Genomic DNA, 27,853 nt, shown 5'->3' on the forward strand with positions numbered 1-27,853 from the left:
ATCTTTGTGGCCCTCCTCTGGACCCGCTCCAACAGGTCCATGTCCTTCTTGTGCTGAGGGTTCCACAGCTGGACACAGTACTCCAGGTGGGGTCTCATCAGAGCACAGAGTAGAGGGGGAGAATCACCCTGCTGGCCACGGTTCTTTTGATGCAGGCCAGGATGCGATTGGCCTTCTGGGCTGCAAGCACACATTGTTGGCTCATGTCCGGCTTTTCATTCACCAATACCCCCAAGTCCTTTTCTGCAGGGCTGCTCTCTATCACATCATGCCCCAGCCTGTATTGATAATGAGGATTGTAGGACCTTGCACTTGGCCTTGTTGAACTTCATGAGGTTTGCTCGGGCCCACCTCTCTAGCTCGTCCAGGTCCCTCTGGATGACATCCTGTCCCTCTGGCCTGTCAACCGCACTACTCAGCTTGGTGTCATTTGCAAACTTGCTGAGGGTGCGCTTGATCCCACTGTCTATGTCATTGATGAAGATGTTGAACAGCACCGGTCCCAGTATGGATCCCTGAGGGACACCACTTGATTTATTCTTGACAATGTATTTGCAAGTTGTTTATTTGTCAGTGTGAATTTTCCAGTAACTGAAAATTTAATTCTTCTTTCCATCTCCCTCCTCCCCCCTTAAAATTGTGTATTGCATTTTCCCTGTGTAGGGTCTTCTCTCAGTTTTCTTCTCAGGTACTTAGAGGACTGCTTATCCCATGAGGTTATATCAGGCATTTTACTAAGTAAATTTTGATAGTGGGTCAAACTGATATGAAAATTGTTTTAAGCTGCTTTCATTTATAATATATTTTAAAATTGTCTAGCTTGTTCTTTCCTTATTTTAAACTCGTCATATGTTTTCTCACTTAATTGCGTTAGCTTCCTGTTCACAAATGATCTCTGTAGTGAATTCTGATGACCTGTAGCTTTTCATCTCTCTTATGGAGCAAAGCTCTATTATCCTCTCTCTTCTTATTGTTACTAATGTAATTATTACTTCTATATTTCTTTCTTGTTACTCTTGGTCTTCCTTGCTAATTGCAGCTGTTTGTACCTTGGCCTGAGTTTTTTGTCTTCTGAAAAATACTTCTCCCTAGCAGTCTAACCTAATTTCCACTTTCTCTGTGCTCTCTTTCTGTGTTTGGGGCTAATAACAAGATCAAGACTTAGCCATATTGGTGTCTTTCTATGTTTTCCATCCTTCCTCTGCATTAGGCCAGTTTGTACTTATGCCTCAATACCATTTATTTGAGGAATTGCCAGATCTCTTTAACTCCTTTTCCCCATGAACTTGCTTCCCATAAATTCTTAACTAACGTTTCTCTGAGTTTACTGGAATCTACCTTCCTGAATTTAATTGGTTTTATTTTGCTTTCGTCTCTTTGGTTTCACTGCTCTTTACTGTTATTCTCCTAACAGATTTCTCTGTGGTAAGTAGTTCTGATATTCCAGAGAAGGAATCACATCCAGCATCCAAGATTTGTCAAAGAACACTCCCAATTCTCTTACAGCACTGCATGGTCACTTTAGTTTTATTTGCTGAGACCGTGTCATGGGAAAGTATTTAATACATCTTTTTAGTGTCTTTTATTTCTGTATACAAGGTTACAGCCAGCACCATGTGACAAGCAAACGTGGATGACTGCAAACAATAGTTTGAGAACTACTGGTTTAGAGTACAGCAGTTGCCCTATTGGAGCAGGTCCTTGGTCCATTCAAAACAAGGTGGAAAAAGCCCTTAATGACTTAGACTGCAATGCACGCATGTGAAGATTACTTGGGATAAAGTTTACTCGGGATAAAGTAAAGGGAGGGCATAACAGCAGAAAATATTCTAAAGATTGACTCAGTCCTTAAAATTCAAGCACTTCATTTTCCAGTATGATCCAAATTTTATAACCAAAAGAAAATTAACATTCCCACTGACAGCACTTAACATTATTAGAATAGACAAGTTTTCTTTTCTCAACTTTCAAACTTTTCTTAGAATTAGCTTTGTTTCATTTTCTCCCCAAGCACGTGACTTCCCTGGAAATCCTTTTCTCCTCAAAGAAGTCTCTCACATAAAACCTTCTGTTTGTTTTTAAAAGGTTAATCCATTTTGTCTCAGCTCAAGTAGAATTCCAGAAAAACCTGTAACTTTGCCTGTCCTGATTAACCAGTCCTTTCTCTCTTTTAACTCCATGTTCATCTTTCTTACCTCTGAAGAAATCATCTTATGTATTAGGTTAGAGAATTAACCTATTTCTTAAATATGCGGTGTTTTTCAATACTGAAGTATTGTGTAAAAGATGATGCACATAAGACAGTGATCTTTTAAAAGAAATCCTTGAATATATGTATGCATGTTACCAGTGTTTCATAAGTATTTGGCTTTTTCTTAGAGATTTTTTTTAGTCCTCTAACTCCTTTGCAATGACAACCTTTTCTCAAAAACCCTTTCATTATTTTGTATGCGATAAGAAAGTCTTATCAAATTTATTTCCAGTGTACTGTAAATTTCCACTGCTTTCATGCAAAACCTCAAATGTTTCTGCAGTAGAATCAAGTGTTTTACAGGCATGTTGGTGAGGATCGTGCTGATTTCTATAAGTCGTGGAATTAATTCTGTAGCAGCAACTCTTCAGCTTGGTCCTTAACATTTCAGGGGGGGAGGGCAGGAGAACAGAAATAACAAGTACTGAAGTGATTATAAGAGCATTAAGAGAATTACATTAATGTATGCAGTGTGCTTGAAGATGAAAAAGAACCATAAGAGTAATAGGCAAATGTAGTGTTACTAAAAGTTAAAAGTCAGTCAAAAATATATAAACCACCATATAAACATCCGAAGTAGGTATTTGGCAGACTGGGATCCAGAACAATCCAGCACAGGGTAGTCTTGTATCCTTCATGCTGCTGCTGCATGGTGTGCTATCAAGCCTCTATCAAGCCTCCTATCAAGCTGCATGGAGTGCTATCAAGCCTCTCAGAACTACTCATGAAAAAATCCTGCAAAAGATTTACAGTTATAGAAAGAACATGATCTATATTAATATTTTAATCTATTTTATCTACTTAGGGTACATTAGGATGGAAAAGAACGTATTTTGTAAAATATTGCATTTTATTTAAAGGGGAGATTGTGATTTTGGTTTGGTCAGCAGTCTGTGCGTACACTTGCAAAAATCAAGGTCTGTGGTTCAGATCTTTCCTTAGAAAGGACCCCAATATGCCTCCACACTTTTAGACTTTTCTCCCCAGCCGCATTATTCTTTCTAGTTAGGGATTGGACCAGCGTACAGAGATCTCCCGTAGGGACACCGTGCAAGAATTGTCGGGGCACCCCTAATTGTAGGGCTTTACGCCACAACGCGTTTCGGTCCTTATGAGGCTTAAACCTTCCCTCCGATTTAGGGGTTTGAGTGTGAGTTCTGACTTGGCAAACCTTTCGGGAGTGTTCAGAGGACTTTTCACTAGTTAGGCTGGCCCAGCCCATTCGGCGCCCGTATTGGTCTATTTCCTGTACATATTCATTCCAGGTGGGCATGTAGTGACGACGGCCCCACCCATGAGCACCCCTAGCATCTCGTATATGATCTTGAGTGCTAACAGCGAACGGTTTCAGGCAATCGGGAAGACATAGGGGCTGACATTGGGGATTTCCGAAATTCCTCTCTGTCATACATGGCTTGCAGACAAGCTGCTTTCCGTATTGCTGCAAACAGATCAGAGTAGCCTGTAGCTCTAATCTCTAATGGCTCTTCCTCTCTCTCGCAGATCCATACCACCTGCCCAATAGGCTGCTCGAGCAGTCAGGGAATAATTATGATCCCCGGGCACAGTAGTTAAAAACAGTCCTGGTCCCCAAGAGTCTCCTGCTTCTTCCTCACTCAACATAATTCTATCTCCTCCTTCAGAAGAAACTCACCACACATACTCAACAGCTGACTCTTCTGGCCGCCTCGAATATTTTTCCCTTATTTTCGCTAACTCTGTTGGTGTCCACGGAACAGTACACACAGTGGTGTGGACTTCATCATCATCAACCATGGTTTCAGTTTTAATCAGAGGTTGTAAAGGAAAGACTCAGGATTTCACAGTAAAAGTCCTTTCCTCCTCATCTTCTTCCTCCTCCTCACTGTCAGACCAAAGATCTCCGGTCTGGGTTCCGGAATTTGGATAACACATTAACTTACGAATTTGTTGGACCTGGGTTGAGGGCTGCATTTTATCTAAGAGCCCAGTCACCCTTTCCAATAACATTTTAAGTTGGTGATTTTCACCTTTAAGTTGGAGATTTTCATTCCCGAGTCGAGCATTCCGGTTTCCTAAACATTCACTCTCACTCACAAGCTTATCAACTTGAGTTCTTAATTTTTCTCCTGTCTCCTTCGGAAAAGCTAATGATGACTTCAGCACCTCATTCTCCGATTTCAGGGTTGCATATTCTACAGCTGAAATCAGATTAGGAGCAGGGGCTTCCCTAGCTTCTTGTTGTGCACGAGTTAAACAGGCGCCTAACACCGCACAGATCACACCTTTGCCTTTCCCCGCTCTGAGCTTCTGTGAAGCCCAACACTCTTCAATACGTTCCACCACTTTCTCTTCATCCTTCCAAAATTTTTGGGCCCACTCCTTCCCATCCTGGGAAGGGGCACAATCATATTTTTGCAGCAGTTTATCCATGGCAATCCTGCCGACTACGCCAAAATTCTGTTGCGTGAAAAAGGACAAAGCAGTTTTGGCAGAAAATAAACCCCCTTGCATTCTAACACTCCTCACCGAGGTGGGAGGCTAGGTGCAGCTAGGTTTAAGTTCTGAGTGATGCCCAATTCAGCACTATCAGTCCAGTCGCGTTTAATATGTATTAAACTATTACGATTTGGATACACTAATAGTGGACTGCACCTTCAGTCTAGTCGTGCTCACGAACTAGCACAGACACCTTCAAATCTTTGGTCGCGTTCAGTGAGAAGCCAAAATGACTAGCTACTTAAAAAAGTGCAGTTTATTTAAGCAACAGATATATAGGTTCTTAGGATTGCCGGTGATAAATACACTGTCTGCAAAGCACGTGCAAATGAAAGCATTGTTACATATACAAAGTGCGTGACAAAGTTATAAACGATACAGCCTGGCTATAAATGTAGGATAGAGATTCTCTAGAGAAATTGCTAAGTTTCCCGAGGAAACACTCGGTATAATCGAAGTCTTACCCAAAGGCGTCCCTATGGAGGGGGGAAGAAAGGCTCAGCCCATCGACTGATCCCGGAAGTCAGTGATGGAGTTCTCCTCGACTAGTTCACGATGGTGTCTTCCCTGATATTCCCCCTCTCTCGGGCTATTTTTATACTATTTTTTACCTTCAAGGTGGAGTTTGAGTGACTTTAGTCATACATACTTTTATCATGATTGGTGTAAAATTCTCTCGCTTCACATTTAAAGGTATAGTTTATGAAAAAGTCAGGGCGCAGACTCAAGGAGGAGTGGTTGCACTTTGGAGGCGGGTAGCCTTTGGGATGGAGATGTGTTTTGGTATTATAATGGTATTATAATGACATTATAATGAGCAAAGTTCGCACAAAGGACAGCATTTCATCAAAATCTGACAAAATGTTGGCTCAGGGTAGCGAGTAGGCAGCTTATCCGTTTCATAGTAAGCAAGTAGGCAGCTTATCTGTTTCATGGTACCATCCCGTTCCTGTATCTGCTATACATCATAAGGCAAGGTCGCGGAATGGTTACATTCCGTCCCGTATCTCATGTAGCTTCACAAGCATCCTCGTACAGGGAACCGCAGATGTTGCATTCTTTGCATGCCAGCCGCAGCTATTTTCTACCTCTGTCCTCAGCTCTGTGTGGCCTGAGTAACTCCACATCCACTATAGATATGCCTTTGCTCTTCTTGCGTTTAACAGTTCTGCAATAACAGTCCCACAATGCCTTATGTCAACCTCTTGGCCAGAGGTTTCAGCTCTGCTGGCTGAGGTGTGGCTGAGCAGAAGCTCCCCTTAGAAGCCTTGAATAAAAAGTGTGGTTTTGTCAGTCCAAGTGTTTAAAGAAGAATAAATGCTACAAATGCTACAATGTTGGTAGATCAAGTAGTTGTGAAGAAAGGGCAGTGACCATGCAGGCCACAATTCCTGTGAAATTCAGGGAAAGAAATATTTAGTCAGTTACTGAAGGACTTTCAGGCACCAGGTAGAAGGGTGGGATGAGGTGCAGTGCCACATCACTGCCAGAGATACTGAAGTGACTGTGGAACAAGAAGTATTTCAGTGAGTGCTGGACCTAGTGAAGCCTGGTTTCCTGTATGTTGAGTAACTGTCTAACTGAATCATGCCAGGAGGAGCCAACGAGGAGAGGAGCCATGCTGGACCTTGTCCTTACCAACAAGGAGGGACTGGTGGGGAATGTCAAGCTCAACGGTAGCCTTGGCTGCAGCGATCATGAAATGGTAGAATTCAAGATCCTTCGGGCAGCAAGGAGGGCACGCAGCAAGCTCACTACCCTGGACTTCAGGAGAACAGATGTTGGCCTCCTGGGGGACCTGCTTGGCAGGGTAACATGGGAAAAAGTACTGGAGGGAAGAGGGGCCCAAGAGAGCTGGTTAGTATTCAAGGATCACCTGCTCCAAACTCAGGAGCGGTGCATCCCAAGAAAGAGGAAGTCAGGCAAAAAGGCCAGGAGGCCCACATGAATGAACAAGGAGCTCCTGGACATGCTCAAAAGCAAAAAGGAGGCCTACAGAGGGTGGAAGCAGGGACGGGTTGACTGGGAGGAATACAGAGAAACTGTCCGAATGACCAGGAACCAGATTAGGCAAGCTAAAGCCCAGATAGAATTAAATCTGGCTAGGGGCATCAGGGATAACAAGAGAAACCTCTATAAGTACGTCAGGGGTAAAGGCAAGACTAGGGAAGATGTGGGCCCTCTCCGGAAGGAAACAGGAGACCTGGTCACCCAGGATATGGAGAAGGCTGAGGTGCTGAATGACTTTTTTGCCTCGGTCTTCACTAGCAAGGGCTCTAACCAGACTGCTCAAGTTGCAGAAGGCAAAAACAGGGTCTTTGAGAATGAAGAACTGCCCACTGTAGGAGAAGATCAGGTTCGAGACCATCTGAGGAACCTGAAGGTGCATAAGTCCATGGGACCTGATGAAATCCATCCACAAGTCCTGAGGGAGCTGGCGGATGAAGTTGCTAAGCTCCTTTCCATTATATTTGAAAAGTCGTGGCAGTCCGGTGAAGTTCCCAGTGACTGGAAAAGGGGAAACATAACCCCCATTTTCAAAAAGGGAAAAAAGGAAGACCCGGGGAACTACAGGCCGGTCAGTCTCACCTCTGTGCCTGGCAAGATCATGGAGCAGATCCTCCTGGAATCTCTGCTAAGGCACATGGAAAATAAGGAGGTGATTGGCGACAGCCAACACGGCTTCACCAAGGGCAAGTCATGCCTGACAAATCTGGTGGCCTTCTACGATGTTGTTACAGCATTGGTAGATAAGGGGAGAGCAACAGACGTCATCTACCTGGACTTATGCAAAGTGTTTGACACTGTCCTGCATGACATCCTGGTCTCTAAATTGGAAAGGCATGGATTTGATGGTGGTGTGGTTTTGGCCAAATGGGCCATTCCACCCCTTATTCCATAACATTCGCATCATGCTCAGGTGACTAATACTTCATCTATCAATCTATACATACATCATATATATATAGAAACAGATATATGCAGGTTACTCAATTATGATTTTATCTACAGAAGTCCACTAAGTCCATTTAGTTCATAACTGTAGGATTTCATCTCTCATAGCAGGATCTCAGGGTGGAAAAGATGAATGAAGTTCTCAGGGATGAATGAAGTTCATAGTGGTTCGTGCCCATGGGTAGCATGTCCATCCTGAAGAGTTTGCTGGACACCACTTGATGAAGCTAGCTCAGGTTTCATCACCAATATGTTATCCTGAAAAACACTTATAGAACACTGTTAGTGTTATATAACAATTAACATCATACAGCTCAGAATTAAGTATTCTCACCAAGGGTTAAATTTCCTTGAGGTACACACTGAATTTCTCCATTCTCCAGCATCACCCACCAAGTACATACAAGTCCTTGAGCAAAAACAGTCCCACAAATGGGTTTGCCTTTGCCTGAGGCAGGAAAAAACCCAAACGGTTTCCCCAGCATATTCCTTTCATGCACCACAGGGACCTTATCCCCTTCTACTGTATGTAAAAGGTCTGACTGAGCAGGACCAGCTCGACTGATGGATCCCCTGGTGTTAACTAACCAGGTAGCTTGTGCTAAATATTTGTCCCAATTTTTAAAGGTTCCACCCCCCATTGATTTCAGGGTGGTTTTTAATAGTCCATCGTATCGCTCAATTTTCCCAGAAGCCGGTGCATCATAGGGGATATGATATACCCACTCAGTGCCATGTTCTTTTGCCCAAGTACTTATAAGACTGTTTTTGAAATGAGTCCCATTGTCTGACTCAATTCTTTCTGGAGTACCATGTTGCCACAAGACTTGCCTTTCAAGGCCCAGGATGGTATTCTGGGCAGTGGCATGGGGTATGGCGTAGGTTTCCAACCATCCGGTGCTTGCTTCCACCATTGTCAGCACGTAACGCTTACCCTGACGTGTTTGAGGGAGTGTGATGTAGTCAGTTTGCCAAGCCTCTTGATGCAGTGAAATGCCATAGTTAAGACTCAATAGTCTCAGTGACTATTAAGCAGGTATTCTTTATTGCAGCGCCAGGCGCACAGGGGATTGGTCCCCCTAATGTGCGCGCTGACTGATTTAGATGTACAGTTTAAATACATACTATGTATGCATATTCACTAGTTTTTCAAGAAATGATTACCTATTCATTAACTCATAATAATACAGGTTACTGCCCACTCCCGCATGCGCACTAGAGTCTCTCGGTGGTCTTCAGAGACATCTGGTGGCCGTTTACTTCCTCCACTCCTCTTCATCGTTGTGACCTTCTGGTGAACTGCAGGCCTCTACTCTACTTCTTTATTCTTGCTGGCGCATCAAAAGTGTTAGCTTTGACTTGTCTCTGCATTCCTCAGTAATCCTGGGCCCCTTGTTTTGAGAGATAAGCTTCTACTACAAGGTTATATTGTCCTACAGCATTCTGTCTTAAAAAATAGGAGATAAGTTCTGACATTTAGTACTACAGCTGTTGCATCTGCTCTTTGTACAGCCTTAAGGCGCCTAGTCTCCTAAATTAAGCTCCTACTCTAATTTACAGTTCTAATATATTAAACCCCTACTTCAATTAGTGTACAGCTTTAATATATCAAACCCTACTTCAGCACTGCAGCAGTTAGTGGGCCAGTATTTGCATTTAGTCTCCGATAGTCTATTGTCAGCCTCCATTTGCCATTTGGCTTTCGGACAGGCCATATTGGGGAATTAAAAGGGGAGTGAGTAGGAACCACAATTCCTTGTTCTTTTAAGTCTTCTAGCACTGGCACTATTCCCTCCCATGCTCCAAGAGGTAAAGAGTAGGGTTTGATATTTGTTAGTTTCTCAGGGGGAAGTAACGGCGCAGTTCTAAGAGCCTTATCTCTATCAGTGGGGCACCAAAAGACCAGCTTCCTCCCTTATCCTCCATCCATACTTTGCCTTTCAGGATATCAAGTCCTAAGAGATTAAATGGAAATGATCCCACGGCCATCAACACCGAAGTTGCTGCCTCTTCCCCTGGTAGCCGTAAACTGACAGTAGCCATTGCTTGTGCCTGAATGTTACCGAATGCATCTGCCACAAACAAATATCGCTTAGACAATGATATACCGCTGCATTCTGCATCTTTTATGTTAATAGCTGAAATTTGGGCACCGGTATCTACTACAAATGTTATTGGGATTTGCTTAGGTCCTACAAAACAAGTAATCCCAAGGTCACCTTGCTTATTAATAGTGAGCTGTTTAATATGTACCCATCCTCTGCCCCCCCGCCCACTATAGGGGAGCGAAGGGGTTAGTTTCCTGCTGGCACTGGCGATTTCCCATCAGTTAAATCTATGAGGGGCACCAGGGGAGCACTAGGGACGACATCGCTATCCCAAGGTTCTTTTGACTTCCCTAAAATTAAATCTCGAGGGATCACCGGTTTCTTCGGCCATCCCCTAATTAACCTTTCTAGCTTGTCTGTAGCCCGTCCATAAGATCTCGGGGGATTCCTTTTCTCCATCCCATGGTCCATAGTGCACTCCGCCTATTTGGTATATCCTTCCCGCCTGGTGGTTTAGTGAGGGGTGCCCTCCTCTCCTGGTTGGGGGGGGGGGGGGCAGGGGGTGTGTGTTTCAATTCTGCCCGTCTTAACCCTTTCGGGTCTTGTTTGGCAGAGGGGACACTAACAGGACCATATTTCCACCCGTAATTGATTAATTCCTGGGCAACTTCTCCCCAAGTCCATACTTTTATCTAGTTCTGTAGTGGCGTATGGCACTTCCTTAGTAATATTTTGGGGGGAGTCGTCTTGATCATTGTCATATGCATATTCCATTTTGATCAAAGGTCGGAGCGAGTGAGGAGGTATTTCTAATTTGTCTAATCTCAATCTTGCTTCTTCTAGCTCTTCAAAGGGGTATAGTGTTTCAGTCTTAGCGGGGGGGATGGCTGTCACGACTCTCGCTCATGAGGAGCTGTTCTTTAAGGGCAGACTGTAGATAGTCTGCCTGAGCTCTCTCCTGAGCTAATTGTCCCTTTAGATCCTTCACTTGTCCTTGCAGGGACTGGACAAGGGCTTGTAAAGATTGTATAATTTGGGATTCAGCACTATGTTGCTAGTCTCGGGCTTCTACAGCCGCTACCAGACTGGTGCCTAAGACGGCGCATATTATAGATTTCCCTCTTCCGGGCCAGAGTTTAGCATCCTTTTCTAAGGCGCTAATTTGGTCGGTAACACTCTGCAGATTATGCCAATTTTCTCGTGCCCAGTCATTACCTGATACAGAGGGACATGCATCATGTTTCTCTAAAAGGTTATACAGCGCATCCCTGCCTGCTGGGAGATCAGATCTTCAGCTGATGGCAATCTTGGGTGGTGACTGGTAAGCAAGAGAATGGTCTGCAGAAGGTGCTAAATAAATACAAGCAAGCTTCTTATCGGCCCGCAAGCCTGCCATCAATTTGCAGAAGCTTAAGCAAGCTTTGAGACAATTATTTTAAAGTTCCAGTCTTTCACAAATGGCTTTTGCAAACCAGCAGCACCTGGTTTTCAAAGCTGAATAATAATAATATAAATATAATAATATTTAATATTTAATGTTAATAACAAATATAATAATAGCCAAAAAACTTCTGTCTCTGACATAGCAAAAAACCCCATGGTGCTTTCTGTGCCTGAAACTATCCACCTGTAAAATGAAGACAATAACAGTTATCTATCTCAGAGATTTTGTTTAGATGGTTAGACTATTGCTACTACCAAAATGGGGAGGGGTTACAGAAACATGAATTAATAATTCAAGAATTGTTATTACTCATTATTAAAGCTTAAATTCCTTGCTCTATAGTAAAGAAGAGTAACATATTAATGACCTCAGCTCTTCTTCAAATGAACACTGACTTGATCAAAAGTACAAAAGAAGGTAACTGTCGCTGCAATATTTATTCACTGTAGTTCCACAAAGACATTCTTAACAGATACAGAAGACATAAAAATGACAACTCGCCTCGATGCTGTGATATGCAAAGTATCTTTATGAAGTTCATAAATTATTTGTTTGACAGTATAAATATCCCATGAGCTCTGTTCTAAGCCTCTGTTCTGACTACTTAATTCCTGAGTGGAATGAATATAACCTTTAATAATGAAATTCCACATTTCTAATATTTGACTGAATGAGGATAAAACTGCTCCTGGAGAAGGCAATGAACAATTCTTTTGTCATCTGCAGGTGCAAGATTAAATATGAAATACCAGAAGACAGATCTAAGACAAAGCAGTAAATATAAGTATAAATATATCACTGTAAATATATTTTATAAATATATATAATGTATTACCCTTTTATTCTGATAGGATAACAGGGGTTGGTGTCACTGCAGAGTTGTGTATTTTAGAAGGGATTAAAATTTTTCAGAATACGTTGCAAGTAAACAACAATAAATGTTATTTAAATATGCTTTGAAGATTTCAGTTAAAGAGACAAGACACATAGGTATGAATTAGAAGTTAAAATATTTTCTCTTTGTATTTTGCAAGGATCCTTGTCACAAAGTCAATTGTGGAATGTCATTAGACCTGACATTTTAGAATCCCCACAAGCCCTGACCTGTCCTGAAAATCTTGTAGTATCTCTAGTGACTAAGAAAGAAGCACATGTTCAGGTAAAAAGACAAGTAATTTTACTGGCTAATACATGTTTGGCACTTGTGGTAAAATAACAGAAGATTGGCAAGGAGGATTGTAAACACGCTCAACTGACTTGCAGCTGAGGTGTAGAAAAACACATATATTATACTAATTGTTGTTTAGTCTTGTGCGCTTGACAAGTAGAACATCTGTGTTTAGATAACATAGGCCTGTGATGGATTCAGAGGGACCCTATGAGATTCCTGCCCTGCTGTGGGAAAGATCAAAGCACAGTGGTAAACTATGCCTGCGTGAATCCCTGATAAACAGGAGAAAGCAGCAGGTTTGGCAATTGTCTAGCAAGGACCAAGCTCCACGGTGCCTGCATCTCCACTTGTGTGCCTCTGTCCAGGTACTGCTTCAGGGATCCCCCAGTCCGCAAGGTAACAAAAGTAAATTTACTCTTTGCATTTCATCCATGGTTTTGAGGTTGTTCCTGCATCCTCCCTGTGCTGGCTCACACATTTAGTGTAGTCATCAGGATCCAGGAACAGCCATGCCATGGCTGGCAAAGAAGTCCTTGATTATACCAGCAGCGATAAATGCTATGGGTAACGTAGGTACCCTAGCAAATACCTTGAAGGAAATTGGGGCTGTAATTTCGTGACCATCTGTTTGGGTGGCGAATAAAGGAAAGCCAGCAAAACCAAAAGGAGTTACATCACGGGTGATGAGGAAACAAATGTGGAATGATCTTGTACAAGCCGGTATCATACGATCAGAAATATCTGGGATCACAACATCAGAAATGTTTCACTGATGGTAAAAGTTAGCATTTATGCAAAAAAGCCGACCGCCCCTGGCTCCACCACCAACTCCTCTGCCCTGCTTACCACCTCAATGCAAGACGTTTCCTGGCAAATGCCCAAACAGCAGAAATGAAGGTTTGGCGAGTCCCCCAAAATTGACACCACTGTAGCCTCTTACTATGAGGGGAACCAACACCCCTACATTCCTTTAACTATAAAGTGGCGGTCTGGGGGGATTTTACATGCGTTAGCTCTGGTGGATACTGGAGCTGAGGTTACTGTATTACATAGTAATAATGTAATATTAATAATAAAGAAGCCACATCACAGATCCATGGACTGAGGGGAAATCTGACCCCACCCTCCGAGCTAAGGTTACCTTAACAATAGGAAATACCACTCCATTTACCATGACGATGTTATTTGCCCCAAGTAAAGAATATATCTTGGGTATTGATGTATCGGCAGGACGAACAGTTGAAACTTCAAATGGTCGCTTCTGCTTTGGAACTTCACAAGCAGGATTTGCCTTTTGATCTATAACTGTCTTGCATGGATTCCTGAAGTGGGATCCTGTCGTGCTGCTCGTGCCTACCAAGGTGGTAACTGTAAAACAATATCGTATTACGGGGGGGAGGAAATTACTCAAACCATTCAGGCACTTCAGCAAGTGAGAATCATTAGGGAAACTATGACTGCTTTTAATAATCCTATTTGGCCTGTTCAGAAACCAGATGGCACTTGGAGAATGACTGTAGATTATAGAGAATTGAATAAAGTCACCCCCCCAATTGCAGTTACAGTATCGGACATGGTTACTCTTACAGAAAAAATTAGCAAAAATTTACAATCCTGGAAAGTGGTGATAGATCTTGATAATGCTTTCTTTTTGATAGCCTTTGCTTCAGAAAGCCAAGACCAGTTTGCCTTTACCTGGCAACAAAAGCAATATACTTTTCAAGTATTGCCTCAGGGATACAAACACAGTCCCTCCATTTGCCACCAAATGACAGCAGATGATGTAGCACTATGGTCAGGTACCACTACTCTTTACCATTATCTTGATGATCTATTGATTATGGCAGAGTCACAACGAGAAAGTGAAGCAGCTGCCGAATTGCTGAAAGCGCATTTGCAGGACCAAGGTTGGGCAATTAATCCAAAGAAAATATAGGGCCCTAGTACTACTGTACAATTTTGGGGAATAGTTTGGCATGGACAGATTAGAGAAATACCAAATAAGGTACAGCAAACAGTCCAGCAATTTCCTGTACCAACCACAGTAAAACAGCTACAGACCTTCTTGGGACTTTTAGGGTATCGGAGAACTTTTATCCCGCATCTGGAAGTATTAATGCACCCTCTGCAGAAATTAACTAGGAAGAAGATTGTTTGGCAGTGGACCAAGCAACAACAAGAAGCCTTTGATGCCTGCAAAAATGCTTTGATGGAGCATGTGCAATTATACACTCCTAGGTGAGGATATCCTTTTGAATTCTAGATAATATATTCTCGTGGGGATTGTGGCAGATGACTGGGACAAAAAATCAGAAAGAATCTGTAGGATTTTGGTCGAAGGCATTACAAGGCTCTGCTATACATTATACTCCAATGGGAAAACAAATTTTATCTGTACTTTGGCCACTAAAAGAAACTGAAAGAATCACAGGTCAAGATAGTGTGACCGTACACACGCCCATACCTATTCATGGGTGGGTTACTGATGATTTTGTTAGGGCCCATGCAGGGGTAGCTCAGGCAGACACACATTGGGAATGGAAACAATATTTACAGCAATGATTTCTATTAGGAAAACCACATGTAACCACTCCACATGCCACTCTTCTAGGAACTGTATCATTTAATCATGTGCACCCACTAGGGGAAACTCTTCCCCTTGGAGATATCCCTACACCTCCTGTGGAGGAGGCTCCCCCTTATGACAAGTTAATAGAAGAGCACAAAAAAGGTGCCTGGTTTACAAATGTAAGTGCAACATACACAGCAACTGGACAAAGACAATGGAGAGCAGTCGCATATGCTCTGCTTCCAGGAATTATATTATGACAAACAGGTGTACAGACATCTAGTCAGGGGGCTGAATTGATTGCAGCACCTCTTGCTATCCTGGAAGGGAATATACACTGACAGTTGGGTTGTATACAAAAGCCTCACAATGTGGTTACCCTGCTGGGCCCAAGACGATTGGCATATACAAAGATCATAGAATCATAGAATGGTTTGCGTTGGAAGGGACCTTAAAGATCATCTAGTTCCAACCTCCTTGCCATGGGCAGGGATACCTTCCACTAGACCAGGTTACTCAAAGACCCATCCAGCCTGGCCTTGAACACTTCCAGGGATGGAGCATCCACAACTTCTCTGGGCAACCTGTTCCAATGTCTCACTGTTAAAGGAGAAGCTGCTGCCCAAGCATTCACACACCATTCATGGTGTCGCACACACACTCTTACTCCCGGGCATGCTTCCTCCTTCTTCAGGCTCAACCCTAGGTTTCCTGCAGCAGAGTCTCAGGAAGGTACAGCAGCAAGAAAGGTAAGCACCTTTAATTGGAAGGTACAGCAGCAAGAACAGCCCGGGCTGGGTGCCTCTAAAGAGAGGGACCCTGGACAAAGAAATTCCTAGGCAATTATACCCTTGTGATATATACACTCACCCCCCACGTGGCCTTCATACGCTGTCCACATGTTTTTTAGTCCAATGGTGATTTTTGGTCTGGTGTCTTCTAACATCTAATTGGAATATTTTTCTGTGTCGAGGCAGGCAGACACCTATCTTCTTGAATTCCAGTTTCAGCCGAGGGTTGGAGCCTCTCTGTCTTCTGGTTTACATTCCTTGTGCACCTGCCCTTGTTGGCAGAACATGGGGAACCCAAGAGTCCTGGACTTGAAAGAAACACTACCAAAACATCAGTATGATATCCAGCACTTTCCCGTGCTAAAAGACTAAACAGCACTGTACCATCTGCTAGGAAAATTACTAAGAAGAATAACTTTCTCATGGCCTAAAGGTTTAGGCAAATCCGGCTACTCATGCTAAGTAGAACTAAACAAGCAGCACAAATCACACCAAATTATAATCCTAAATAATTTATACTACATAAAACTTATTTATTTATATTAAACGATTAATATCCCTTAAAACTCACCACCCTCAGAGTAAAGAGTTTCTTCCTAATATCTAATCTAAATCTACCCTCTTCCAGTTTAAAAAAGTTACACCTAGTCCTATTGTTACACTCCCTGATAAAGAGTCTCTCCCCATCTTTCCTGTAGGCCCCCTTAAGAACTGGTAGGCAGTAAGCAGGGACATCTTTAACTAGATCAGGTTGCTCAGAACCTCATCAAGCCTGGCCTTGAATGTCTCCAGGGATGGGGCCTCCACCACCTCTCTGGGCAGCCTGTTCCAGTGTCTCACCCCCCTCACTGTGAAGAACTTCGTCCTAATGTCTAATCTAAGCCTACCCTCTTTCAGTTTAAAACCATTGTCCCTCATGCTATGGCTACATGCCCTTGCAAACAGCCCCTCCCCAGCTTTCTTGTAGGCCCCCTTCAGGTACTGGAAGGCCGCTATAAGGTCTCCCCGGAGCCTTCTCTTCTCCAGGCTGAACAACCCCAACTCTCTCAGCCTGTCCTCATAGGAGAGGTGCTCCAGCCCTCTGATCATCTTTGTGGCCCTCCTCTGGACCCGCTCCAACAGGCCCATGTCCTTCTTGTGCTGAGGGCTCCAGACCCGGACATGGTATTCCAGGTGGGGTCTCACGAGAGCAGAGTAGAGGGGGAGAATCACCTCTCTGGATCTGCTGGCCACGGTTCTTTTGATGCAGCCCAGGATGCGATTGGCCTTCTGGGCTGTGAGTGCACATTGTTGTCTCATGTCCAGCTTTTCATCCTCTGGTACCCCCAAGTCCTTTTCCGCAGGGCTGCTCTCTATCTCATCATGCCCCAGCCTGTATTGATAATGAGGACTGTCCCAACCCAAGTGCAGGACCTTGCACTTGGCCTTGTTGAACTTCATGAGGTTTGCTCGGGCCCACTTCTCAAGCCTGTCCAGGTCCCTCTGGATGACATCCCGTCCCTCTGGCCTGTCAACCGCACCACTCAGCTTGGTGTCATCTGCAAACTTGCTGAGGGTGCACTTGACCCCACTGTCTAAGTCATTGATGAGGATATTGAACAGCACTCGTCCCAGTACGGATCCCTGAGGGACACCACTTGTCACCCCTTTCTGTCTGGACATCGAGCCACTGACCACCACCCTCTGGATGCAACTGACCATCCAGCCAGTTCCTTATCCAACAAACAGTCCACCCATCACATCCCTAGCTCTCCAACTGAGAGAGAAGGCTGTTGTAGGGGACCATGTCAAAGGCCTTGCAGAAGTCCAGGTAGATGATATCTGCTGCTCTTCCCTTGTTCACTGATGCAGTCACTCCATTGTAGAAAGCCACTAGGCTGGTCAGGCAGGACTTGTCCTTAGTAAAGCCATGCTGGCTGTCTCGAATCACCTCCCTGTCCTCCATGTGCCTTAGCATAGCTTCTAGGAGGATCTGTTCCATGATCTTCCCAGGCACAGAGGTGAGGCTGACAGGGCGGTAGTTCCCGGGGTCCTCCTTTCTACCCTTTTTAAAAATGGGTGCAATGTGTCCCTTTTTCCAGTCACCAGGGACTTCACCTGACTGCCATGACTTTTCAAATATCATGGAGAGTGGCTTGGCAACTACATCAGCCAATTCCATCAGGAATAGGCTACTACATTGTCTAGTAGTTAGATGCTTAATTCAATCTTAGATTAATCATGTCTAGTTACTATTTCTCTATAATTAATGGTTGGGGCTGTGTAGATGACTTTTAGCAGCAGCGGCAGGTTCCCTTGGTTGCTTCGGGTACATGTTACATTTCATTTTTCTAGTTAATATCAATTTTACTACAACAGAGGGAGGGGTTATTTGCATTAGGTCTGTAGACCCTCCAGCAGAATGTGAAATCTGTAGTGACTCTTAAATCAAAATGCTGGTGCAGTGTAGGAATGTATCTGAGAGAAAATGGCCATGTGAGCCAGCCTCCCTACTATGAGAGATTAGATTAAGAGCAAAACAGCTGGTAGAAGATGGAATTAGTACATGGGAAAAACGGGAACTGAGAAGGCAGAAAACATGTTGTGCTAATGACTAAGCAATTTACTATGCGAATTCTTGTAACCAATCTGATGTGTGAACGAACTGCATGGACAGCGCATGGACAGTGTAACTAGCTAATCAGAAATAAGCGAGTCGCGTGTACGGCTTCAACACAGGGTATAAAAGATGATGATCTGTGCTTAATAAACGGCTTCTGTTGATTCACATTGGATTGTCTGGAGTCCAGTTATTTCTCCTCAGATGGTGACCCCGACGTGATACCGATCGGCGCTTGGCTTGAGCAGCGGAACGCGAGGGGCGGAAGACCCAGAAGGAGATCCACCGGCTGGAGGACGGCTCAGCTGGACTGAGACCGGGCGGATTGGGCGGCAATCCGGAATAGAGGAAACAGACAACGTGGCCACGGACACCCAGAGAGAGGTGAGCAGCCGGGGCAGGAGATGGGGCAACAAGTAACAAAAGAAGAAGGGGCTATATTAAGACTTCTCCTGCATATCCTCTCTAAGAGAGGGGCGAAATATGATGAGCGTATGCTCCGAAGGTTGTTAACCTGGTGCAGAGGGAACGGATTCTCACCAGAGCCCCAGACAGCTTTTAAACCAGAAATATGGGAGGCTTTTGGGAAAAAAAAAACAAACTGTGGGAAGTGATAAGTAAAGGAGACAAAGAGGCATCACCGTTGGCGACGACATGGCGGTTGGTGTTATCGACCTTACAAGATATGAAGGCGGAGCGAGCCACGGCAGCCGGGGCTTGTGCAGCATTACAACCCACGGGAGGGGGATCGAACAGGCCAGGTCCGAAGGTCTGGGACGATCCCCTGCTGATCCCCTCTGCTCCACCTGAGGCCGAGGGAGGAGGCAGAATGTCAGCAGAGACGGACAGAGCCGGAGCTGTTTTGCTCCTGCCGTTGCCCGCCTCGCCCCCTCCCCTCCCCAGTCATCTCCCTGAGATAGAAGTGCTGGTTTTGTATGTCTGGCTGTGTAAGTGTGTGTGGGCGCCAGCTTATACCTGCTGATCAGCATGTGTGCTACTGTTTGCTTTTTGTTGTGTGCAGTGTCGTTAGGTGACTCCCCTTGAGCAGGCGTTCTGCCCGGTGTGGTACTGTTCTCATATGCAACTAGGGCTGACACTCCGTCAAGTGAAGAAGTCCATATATACACAATGTTTAGACGTAAGGCGAGCGCGCCCCAGGCAGATACACCAGGATGGGCTGTAGAACCGATGGAAGTCCTGAAATATTGGGGGAGTTTTCACCAGCCGACACGTTTACGGTCTCAGGAACGGCTCGCCCGTGCAGGGCGTATGGCTGGTTGTTTGTTGTTTGCCTATAAGATCATGGTTGATTGGGAAAAGGAGTTGAGCCAAAATCTATAGGATGCTCTGTAGGAAAATGAGAAACTTAAGGAAAAACGAGAAACTGAGCTCTTGTTGCAAAGGCAGACTTTTATGTCAGTCGTAAGTGATGGGAAAGAAAAAAAAAAAGAGAGAGAAAAAAAGAGGAAAAAAGGAGAAAAGAGAGAAAAAAGAGAAAAAAATAGAAAAAAAGAAAAAAAGAAAAAAAGAAAAAAAAGAAAAAAAAAGAAAAGAAAAAAAAAGAAAAAGAAACCAAACAGGAACAATTAGATGGGAAATGTGCCACGTTAGCACAAAAGCATGCCATACACGCTACGAGAAAGCGTCAGAAAAAGAGAAATAGGACACCTGATTCAAAGCAGTACCATAGAGATATGGTTTTGGTTTTTTCCTATATGTGTATATGTTATTGCATGCCTTAGTAGATTGCTCTGTGTTATACCCTGCAAGACTAAAATGAACCCCAGCAGAAGCGGTCTCTTGAGCAAGGGGGTGGAATAGGGGAAAGCAATGGAAGATCGGTGAGGAGGATTGTAAATACACTCAAGGGACTTGCACCTGGGTGCTGGAAAACACATATATCACACCAATTGTTATTCAGTCTTGGGTGCTGGCAAGAAAAACATTTGGATGACATAAGCCTGTAATGGACTCACAGACACCTTATCTAGCTGCTTGAGAATCTTGGCCCGTTGTGGAAGAAGATCAAAGCACAGTACCAGCAAGAACAGGGAGTCCGCATGCGCTCTTGCTAACAAGGACTCTTTTGCTGCCAAGGATTCTTGATAACAAGGACTCTCTTGCTGCCAAGGATAAGTTTAACAATGCTACTAGTACAGCTATTTCTGAGGTATTGCTAGATGTAGATAGTATTCGATATGCAATGTTGCAAAACAGAACTGCTACTGATTTTTTGCTTTCAGCTCACAGGCATGGTTGTCAAGATTTTAAAGGACTGTATAATATGAATCTAAGTGACCACTCCAAATCCATCCATGCCCAGTTGCAGGAACTGCACCGACCGAACCAGCAACTTGTGGAGACCACTGGGTGAAATCTCTTTGCTGGATGGACTTGGGGGTGGGGTTGGTTGAAGCAAATTATACTCATTGCCTGAGTGGAAGGAATTTGTCTATGTTTAGTATGCTGTTTGCCGTGTTTAATAAGCATTATACGATCAGCTGTAAATGCCGCTTTGCATCGTACCCTTGCACGAGTTGTAGAATATGTTGCTCTAAAAACTATGTGTGTACCCATGAGAACCTGACCTTCACAGAAGAAGATAACAAGAAGGGATTACAACAGTGTAGTCACGTATCAGGCAGCCGCTGTTAGCAAAGCTGGATCATGAGTCTGGTGGGACTCGCTGCGTGCACTGGCCATGCATGCAGCGACTCTAGCCTGTACTTCTCCACTCAGTCCAGCGCAGGATATAAGGAGGCTGTCTCAGGTCAGAGAGGGGGAGAGAGACATGAGCGCACTTTGAAGATACAGGGGATGCCCTGAAGCACTGTGTCTGCCCCCGCGCCCCTCCCCCCCCCATACGTTCTATGTTCATTAACCCCAACAGCTCCGAAGGCATTACAGCATGTTGCAAGATAAGATATAGTCTACTACTGCTGCAAGACGCATTGAACACCTTCCTACAAGAATTTCAACTTTATGCCCTGATAGGACAGTGGGATGATGCACTCGCAAAGAGCCTGACTGCATTAGAGTGGGTATTTTTGCCACATACCTTTTCAAAACCAGTAACTACGATGATTGAAATGTCACCACGATTGTTTTTCCAGGGTCGCTTGTGCTGTCAGCAGCTTTCTGGAATGGATCCAAGCCACATACATGTCCCCGTCAAAAAAGATGACCTTGACCCTTGGTTATCACAAAGTCTTAACCTACAAATTGCCTTAGTACATTATATTGGGCAAATAAATTATTCTTTCCCCTAGCACAGACTATTGCAGTCACTTTCACAAATTCCTTTACAGCCGCGCATCCTGCTAGCACCAAAGCCTCTTGCTGGCACCTGTACGGTGTTTGTAGATGGTTCAGGGACACAGTAAAGGCTTTTGACTTATTTCAACAGGAACTGTTACATGATATTGTGTGAACTTGTGCCGATTGTCAGCAGCTGGCTCCTCTGCCATCATTTGCGGGGGTTAACCCGCGAGGGCTTACACCTGATGAACTTTGGCAATCCGATGTTACGCGCATTATGGAATTTGGACATGTTTCAGTTGATTTGTTTTCTCACTTTGTTGTAGCTACTGCTCATACAGGAGAGAAGGCTTGTGATGTTATTCGACATTGGTCGCAATGCATTGCAGTCATGGGAGTACCGAAAACTATAAAAACTGATAATGAACCAGCTTATGTGTCCGCTAAAGTACAGGTCTTTTTTTTTTTTTTTACAGATATGGGGTATTAAACATGTCACCAGTATTCCTCATTCCCCGACTGGGCAAGCAATTGTGGAGCATATGCATCATACTTTAAAAACCATGCTTGCTAAACAAAAAAGGGGGAATCCCGTAGGTATGACACCTCAAGAGTGATTGTATAAAGCAACTCATGTTTTAAATTTTCTAAACATGTCTTCTTTGTCATCCACAGCAGTAGAGCGACATTTCGTAAGAACTGTTGAATGGCCTGAACAACCGAAGGTGTATTATAAGCACCTTAAGTCGGGGTGCATGCTAACCACAGATAATACTGCAACAAATAGAAGTTGTGAGCAAGACAATTCTGTAATGATTTGTACTTCTCATCCGTATGTTTGCTTCGGCTCAAAATGCAAGTATACAAGAATGTAATCAATCTTATTGTGTAAATTTAACGCGAGTAAGGTATAAAACAGCAGTAATATGGATAGGGGATCGTCAAAATGCATTAAAAACACGTCTTTCTCTGTATTGGGATTGGGAGTACAACTCTCGAAGACTTTGTGTTACATCTCTCCCCTGGAATACGTTGCTACATGGCTGAGAAATGGTTAAATGTAGGAATGTATCTGAGAGAAAATGGCCATGTGAGCCAGCCTCCCTACTATGAGAGATTAGATTAAGGGCAAAACAGCTGGTAGAAGATGGAATTAGTACATGGGAAAAACGGGAACTGAGAAGGCAGAAAACATGTTGTGCTAATGACTAAGCAATTTACTATGCGAATTCTTGTAACCAATCTGATGTGTGAATGAACTGCATGGACAGTGCGTGGACACTGTAACTAGCTAATCAGAAATAAGCGAGTCGCGTGTACGGCTTCAACACAGGGTATAAAAGATGATGACCTGTGCTTAATAAACGGCTTCTGTTGATTCACATTGGATCGTCTGGAGTCCAGTTATTTCTCCTCAGATGGTGACCCCGACGTGATACCGATCGGCGCTTGGCTTGAGCAGCGGAACGCGAGGGGCGGAAGACCCAGAAGGAGATCCACCGGCTGGAGGACGGCTCAGCTGGACTGAGACCGGGCGGATTGGGCGGCAATCCGGAATAAACAGACGACGTGGCCACGGACACCCAGAGAGAGGTGAGCAGCCGGGGCAGGAGATGGGGCAACAAGTAACAAAAGAAGAAGGGGCTATATTAAGACTTCTCCTGCATATCCTCTCTAAGAGAGGGGTGAAATATGATGAGCGTATGCTCCGAAGGTTGTTAACCTGGTGCAGAGGGAACGGATTCGCACCAGAGCCCCAGACAGCTTTTAAACCAGAAATATGGGAGGCTTTTGGGAAAAAAAAAACAAACTGTGGGAAGTGATAAGTAAAGGAGACAAAGAGGCATCCCCGTTGGAGACGACATGGCGGTTGGTGTTATCGACCTTACAAGATATGAAGGCGGAGCGAGCCACGGCAGCCGGGGCTTGTGCAGCATTACAACCCACGGGAGGGGGATCGAACAGGCCAGGTCCGAAGGTCTGGGACGATCCCCTGCTGATCCCCTCTGCTCCACCTGAGGCTGATGGAGGAGGCAGAATGTCAGCAGAGACGGACAGAGCCGGAGCTGTTTTGCTCCTGCCGTTGCCCGCCTCGCCCCCTCCCCTCCCCAGTCATCTCCCTGAGATAGGAGTGCTGGTTTTGTATGTCTGGCTGTGTAAGTGTGTGTGGGTGCCAGCTTATACCTGCTGATCAGCATGTGTGCTACTGTGTGGAAGGAATTTGTCTGTTATGTTTAATATGCTGTTTGCCGTGTTTAATAAGCATTATACGATCAGCTGTAGATGCCGCTTTGCATCGTACCCTTGCACGAGTTGTAGAACATGTTGCTCTAAAAACTATGTGTGTATCCATGAGAACCTGACCTTCACAGAAGAAGATAACAAGAAGGGATTACAACAGTGTAGTCACGTATCAGGCAGCCGCTGTTAGCAAAGCTGGATCATGAGTTTGGTGAGACTCGCTGCATACGCTGGCCACGCGTGCAGCGACTCTAGCCTGTACTTTTCTACTCGATCCAGTGCAGGAGAGTCTGGTGGGACTCGCTGTGTGCACTGGCCATGCATGCAGCGACTCTAGCCTGTACTTCTCCACTCAGTCCAGTGCAGGATATAAGGGGGCTGTCTCGGGTCAGAGAGGGGGAGAGAGACATGAGCGAGGGGGAGAGAGACATGAGCGCACTTTGAAGATACAGGGGATGCCCTGAAGCACTGTGTCTGCCCCCGCGCCCCTCCCCCCCCCATACGTTCTATGTTCATTAACCCCAACAGCTCAGAAGGCATTACAGCATGTTGCAAGATAAGATATAGTCTACTACTGCTGCAAGACGCATTGAACACCTTCCTACAAGAATTTCAACTTTATGCCCTGATAGGACAGTGGGATGATGCACTCGCAAAGAGCCTGACTGCATTAGAGTGGGTATTTTTGCCACATACCTTTTCAAAACCAGTAACTACGATGATTGAAATGTTACCACGATTGTTTTTCCAGGGTTGCTTGTGCTGTCAGCAGCTTTCTGGAATGGATCCAAGCCACATGCATGTCCCCATCAAAAAGGATGACCTTGACCCTTGGTTATCACAATTTGACATGTCGTTGCAACAAAATATTCGTCCTTTACATGATCAGCTAAAAGCTCAAATACTAAAGATTCAAGACTTAATGAACCGCAATGTATTTGAAATACTACAAAAGGATTTCTCGTGGGTAAATCCAAAGAAATTGGCTTTCTGGGCTAAATTTAGGAATCTGGGTATTTATTGCCTTAGCAGGGTTCTTTTTGATTCTGTTTTTAATTGTGTTTAGTATATAACCTGCTAAGAGCGTCACAGCGAGTAGAAGCACAAGTCATGGCGACCTTGTTAATAAATGGTCTGGTGTTAAACAAAAAAGGGGAAGATGTGGCAGATCTATGAGCAGAGGCCTGCGTACGGCCAAAGACACAGAAAGCAGCAATAACATGGTACATGGACAATAAATGGCATGATATTGTGATCACGGACTGTAAAGGGTCCACACAAAAGCTAGAATTACGTGCTGTACTAGAAGTGTTTCGCAGGTGGACAAAAGGAGGTATTAATATCGTATGAGACTCCTTATATGTGGTTGGAATCGTTCAACGAATGGAGCGTGCTTTGCTGAAGGAGGTCAGAGATGAGCAGCTGTTCACCCTGCTCCATGAATTGTTGCTATTACTCAATGAACGGCACGATCCTTATTTCATCACCCATATTCGCAGCCATTTGGGGCTCCCAGAAGGTTTAGCTGAGGGCAATAGACGAGCTGATAAACGTGTGGCTCCTGCATGGGCCGCACCACCTCCAGATAAGTTTGCACAGGCACGGGCATCTCATACATTCTTCCATCAATCTGCACGAATGCTGCGCAGACAATTTGGGATCTCGGATCTGATGCCCAAGGTATAGTGCAAACGTGTGCTGATTGTCAACCATTTATACCTAACTTCAACCCAGGCGTCAGTCCCCGAGGGCATGGACCTTTGGAGTTCTGGCAGACCGATGTAACCCATGTGTCAGAATTTGGAAAACTGAAATTTATACACCTGAGTGTAGACTGTTATTCAACTGCAATTTGGGCAACTGCGCAGACTGGTGAATCTAGTAAACATGTACGAAAGCATTTGCGATCCGCGTTTGCGGCCTTAGGTGTACCGCGTGTGATAAAGACTGATAATGGCCCAGGGTATGTAGCCCGTTCAACAGAGGTATGTCTACAGCTGTGGGGCATTACACATGTGACTGGCACACCACATTCTCCGACGGGTCAAGCCATAGTGGAACGCATGAACCAGTCTTTAAAAAATTTGCTTCAAAAACAAAAAGGGGGAGAGCAAGGGCTGAGCCCTGTAGATCGACTGAACAAAGCCGTTTACGTCCTGAACTTCCTACGCCTTCCTCAACACTGCCTTGTACCTCCAATCGTGCGGCACGGCGCAGGCCTGCAGAGAGACCTGGGAGATTTTAGGCAGGAAAATGGCATGGTAGCAGTTAAAAACAGTGTGACGGGGAAGTGGGAAGGACCGTGTAGACTATTAACCTGGGGTCGAGGATATGCCTGTGTCGTTACAGATGCCGGAACCAGATGGGTACCAGCCAAGTGGATAAAGCCCTGGTTTGAGCAGACGGATTCGAATGAGTTACCCCACAATACCAACGACGACGATGAGGGCTGAAGAAGTGCAGTGCCCTAGGTGTGGAACTGTGACCCATAGATCCTTGTGCCTTGTGAGGATTGTTGAGGCCGGTGGTGGTTTGAAAGACCACGTGCCGCGGCCCGGTGTGCTGTGTGTTTTAATTCTAGTGTGCTGTGTGTTTTAATAAGGAATTAGGTAAAGTGACGGGGTATGCTGTCTGTTTTAATCCGGTGTGCTGTGTGTTTTTAATCCGGTGTGCTGTGTGTTTTAATAAAGAACTAAGTACGGTGACGGGTTTAATTCGTTTAGCTATTGCAATAGAGTACATAGAGTCAGGTTCACCTCAACACGAGCTGGCTGAGCGACAGGAGATTAGGGAAGTCTACCATTCACAAGGATTGGTCAGGGTGTGGCATACAGTGCTGTTACACAGTGCTACTGCCAGAGGTTTGGTCGGTTCCGGAGGACTAGTGGGAACAGGTAGTACGTCACTGTAGCAACAGGTTCGGTCATCTACAGCACAGAAAGAAGGGCAAGGGTACTGATAGTTGAAGATGCCACTGGGAATTAGTGTCGGGCTTATCCTTGTGATTGGAAGTTGCAGCTGAGCACAAAATTGAGAACCCTTGGTATTTCGGCTTCTTTTAATACAGCAGGATTCAATTCAGTTTACCCAACATTTAACACGACCCTAGTGAACTTTTGTGGAGACACCACAGGGGTGATGACTGATTTTTGCTGTTGGCTCAGGGTCATGGATGTGAAGATTTTGAAGGTATGCGTTGTATGAACCTTTCCAACCACTCATCATCCATTCATAAGCAGTTATGGGATCTGAAGGATAACATGTCCAAATTAAAAGTGGTCAAAAACGGTTTCAATGATTGGTTAAGCTCATGGGGTATAACGGGATGGTTATCAGACTTCCTAAAACAAGGGCTCATGCTATTGTTGGTTATATTATTATTGATTATGGTAGCCTCGTGTGTTCTCCACAAAGTGACTGACATGATAGAAAATGCCATGCATAAGGTCTGGCTGGCTCAAGAAGAAAAAGGGGGTATTGTAGGAATGTGTCTGAGAGAAAATGGCCATGTGAGCCAGCCTCCCTACTATGAGAGATTAGATTAAGGGCAAAACAGCTGGTAGAAGATGGAATTAGTACATGGGAAAAACGGGAACTGAGAAGGCAGAAAACATGTTGTGCTAATGACTAAGCAATTTACTATGCGAATTCTTGTAACCAATCTGATGTGTGAATGAACTGCATGGACAGCGCGTGGACAGTGTAACTAGCTAATCAGAAATAAGCGAGTCGCGTGTACGGCTTCAACACAGGGTATAAAAGATGATGATCTGTGCTTAATAAACAGCTTCTGTTGATTCACATTGGATCGTCTGGAGTCCGGTTATTTCTGCTCAGTGCAGTGCTAACGTCAATTTCTTATTCACAGAAATTTGCATTGCCTTCTTTTATAGTCATAGTTTCTCTAAAGCGTCACTTGGGGAAATGGTATCACAAACACTCAATGCTGACCATGCTCACAGAAATGTCAGAAGCAACTGTACTTATTACTGATCTACTAATGCTGAACTAATGCTGAAGAAGGTATAATACAAGTTCATTTGGGACA

General features: G+C 44.5%; 1 long non-coding RNA gene and 1 pseudogene across 2 annotated transcripts; one reads left to right on the forward strand and one right to left on the reverse strand.

Moving 5' to 3' along the window:
* The window catches only part of LOC141735470 (uncharacterized), a 96,525-nt pseudogene extending 80,964 nt beyond the window's left edge, over nt 1–15,561 (reverse strand).
* A 7,163-nt stretch (nt 15,562–22,724) lies between these two features.
* LOC141735572 (uncharacterized) lies at nt 22,725–27,608 on the forward strand. Of its 2 annotated transcripts, XR_012584787.1 has the most exons (3): nt 22,725–22,898; nt 22,983–23,157; nt 26,155–27,608. It is a non-coding gene; the product is annotated as an uncharacterized LOC141735572 (long non-coding RNA). The 2 variants fall into 2 exon arrangements; XR_012584786.1 differs by lacking the exon at nt 22,725–22,898 and having other exon boundaries at nt 22,931–23,157.
* The last annotated feature ends 245 nt before the right edge of the window (nt 27,609–27,853 follow it).

Source organism: Larus michahellis, chromosome W (assembly GCF_964199755.1).
Source record: "Larus michahellis chromosome W, bLarMic1.1, whole genome shotgun sequence".
NCBI classification, from domain to species: domain Eukaryota; kingdom Metazoa; phylum Chordata; class Aves; order Charadriiformes; family Laridae; genus Larus; species Larus michahellis.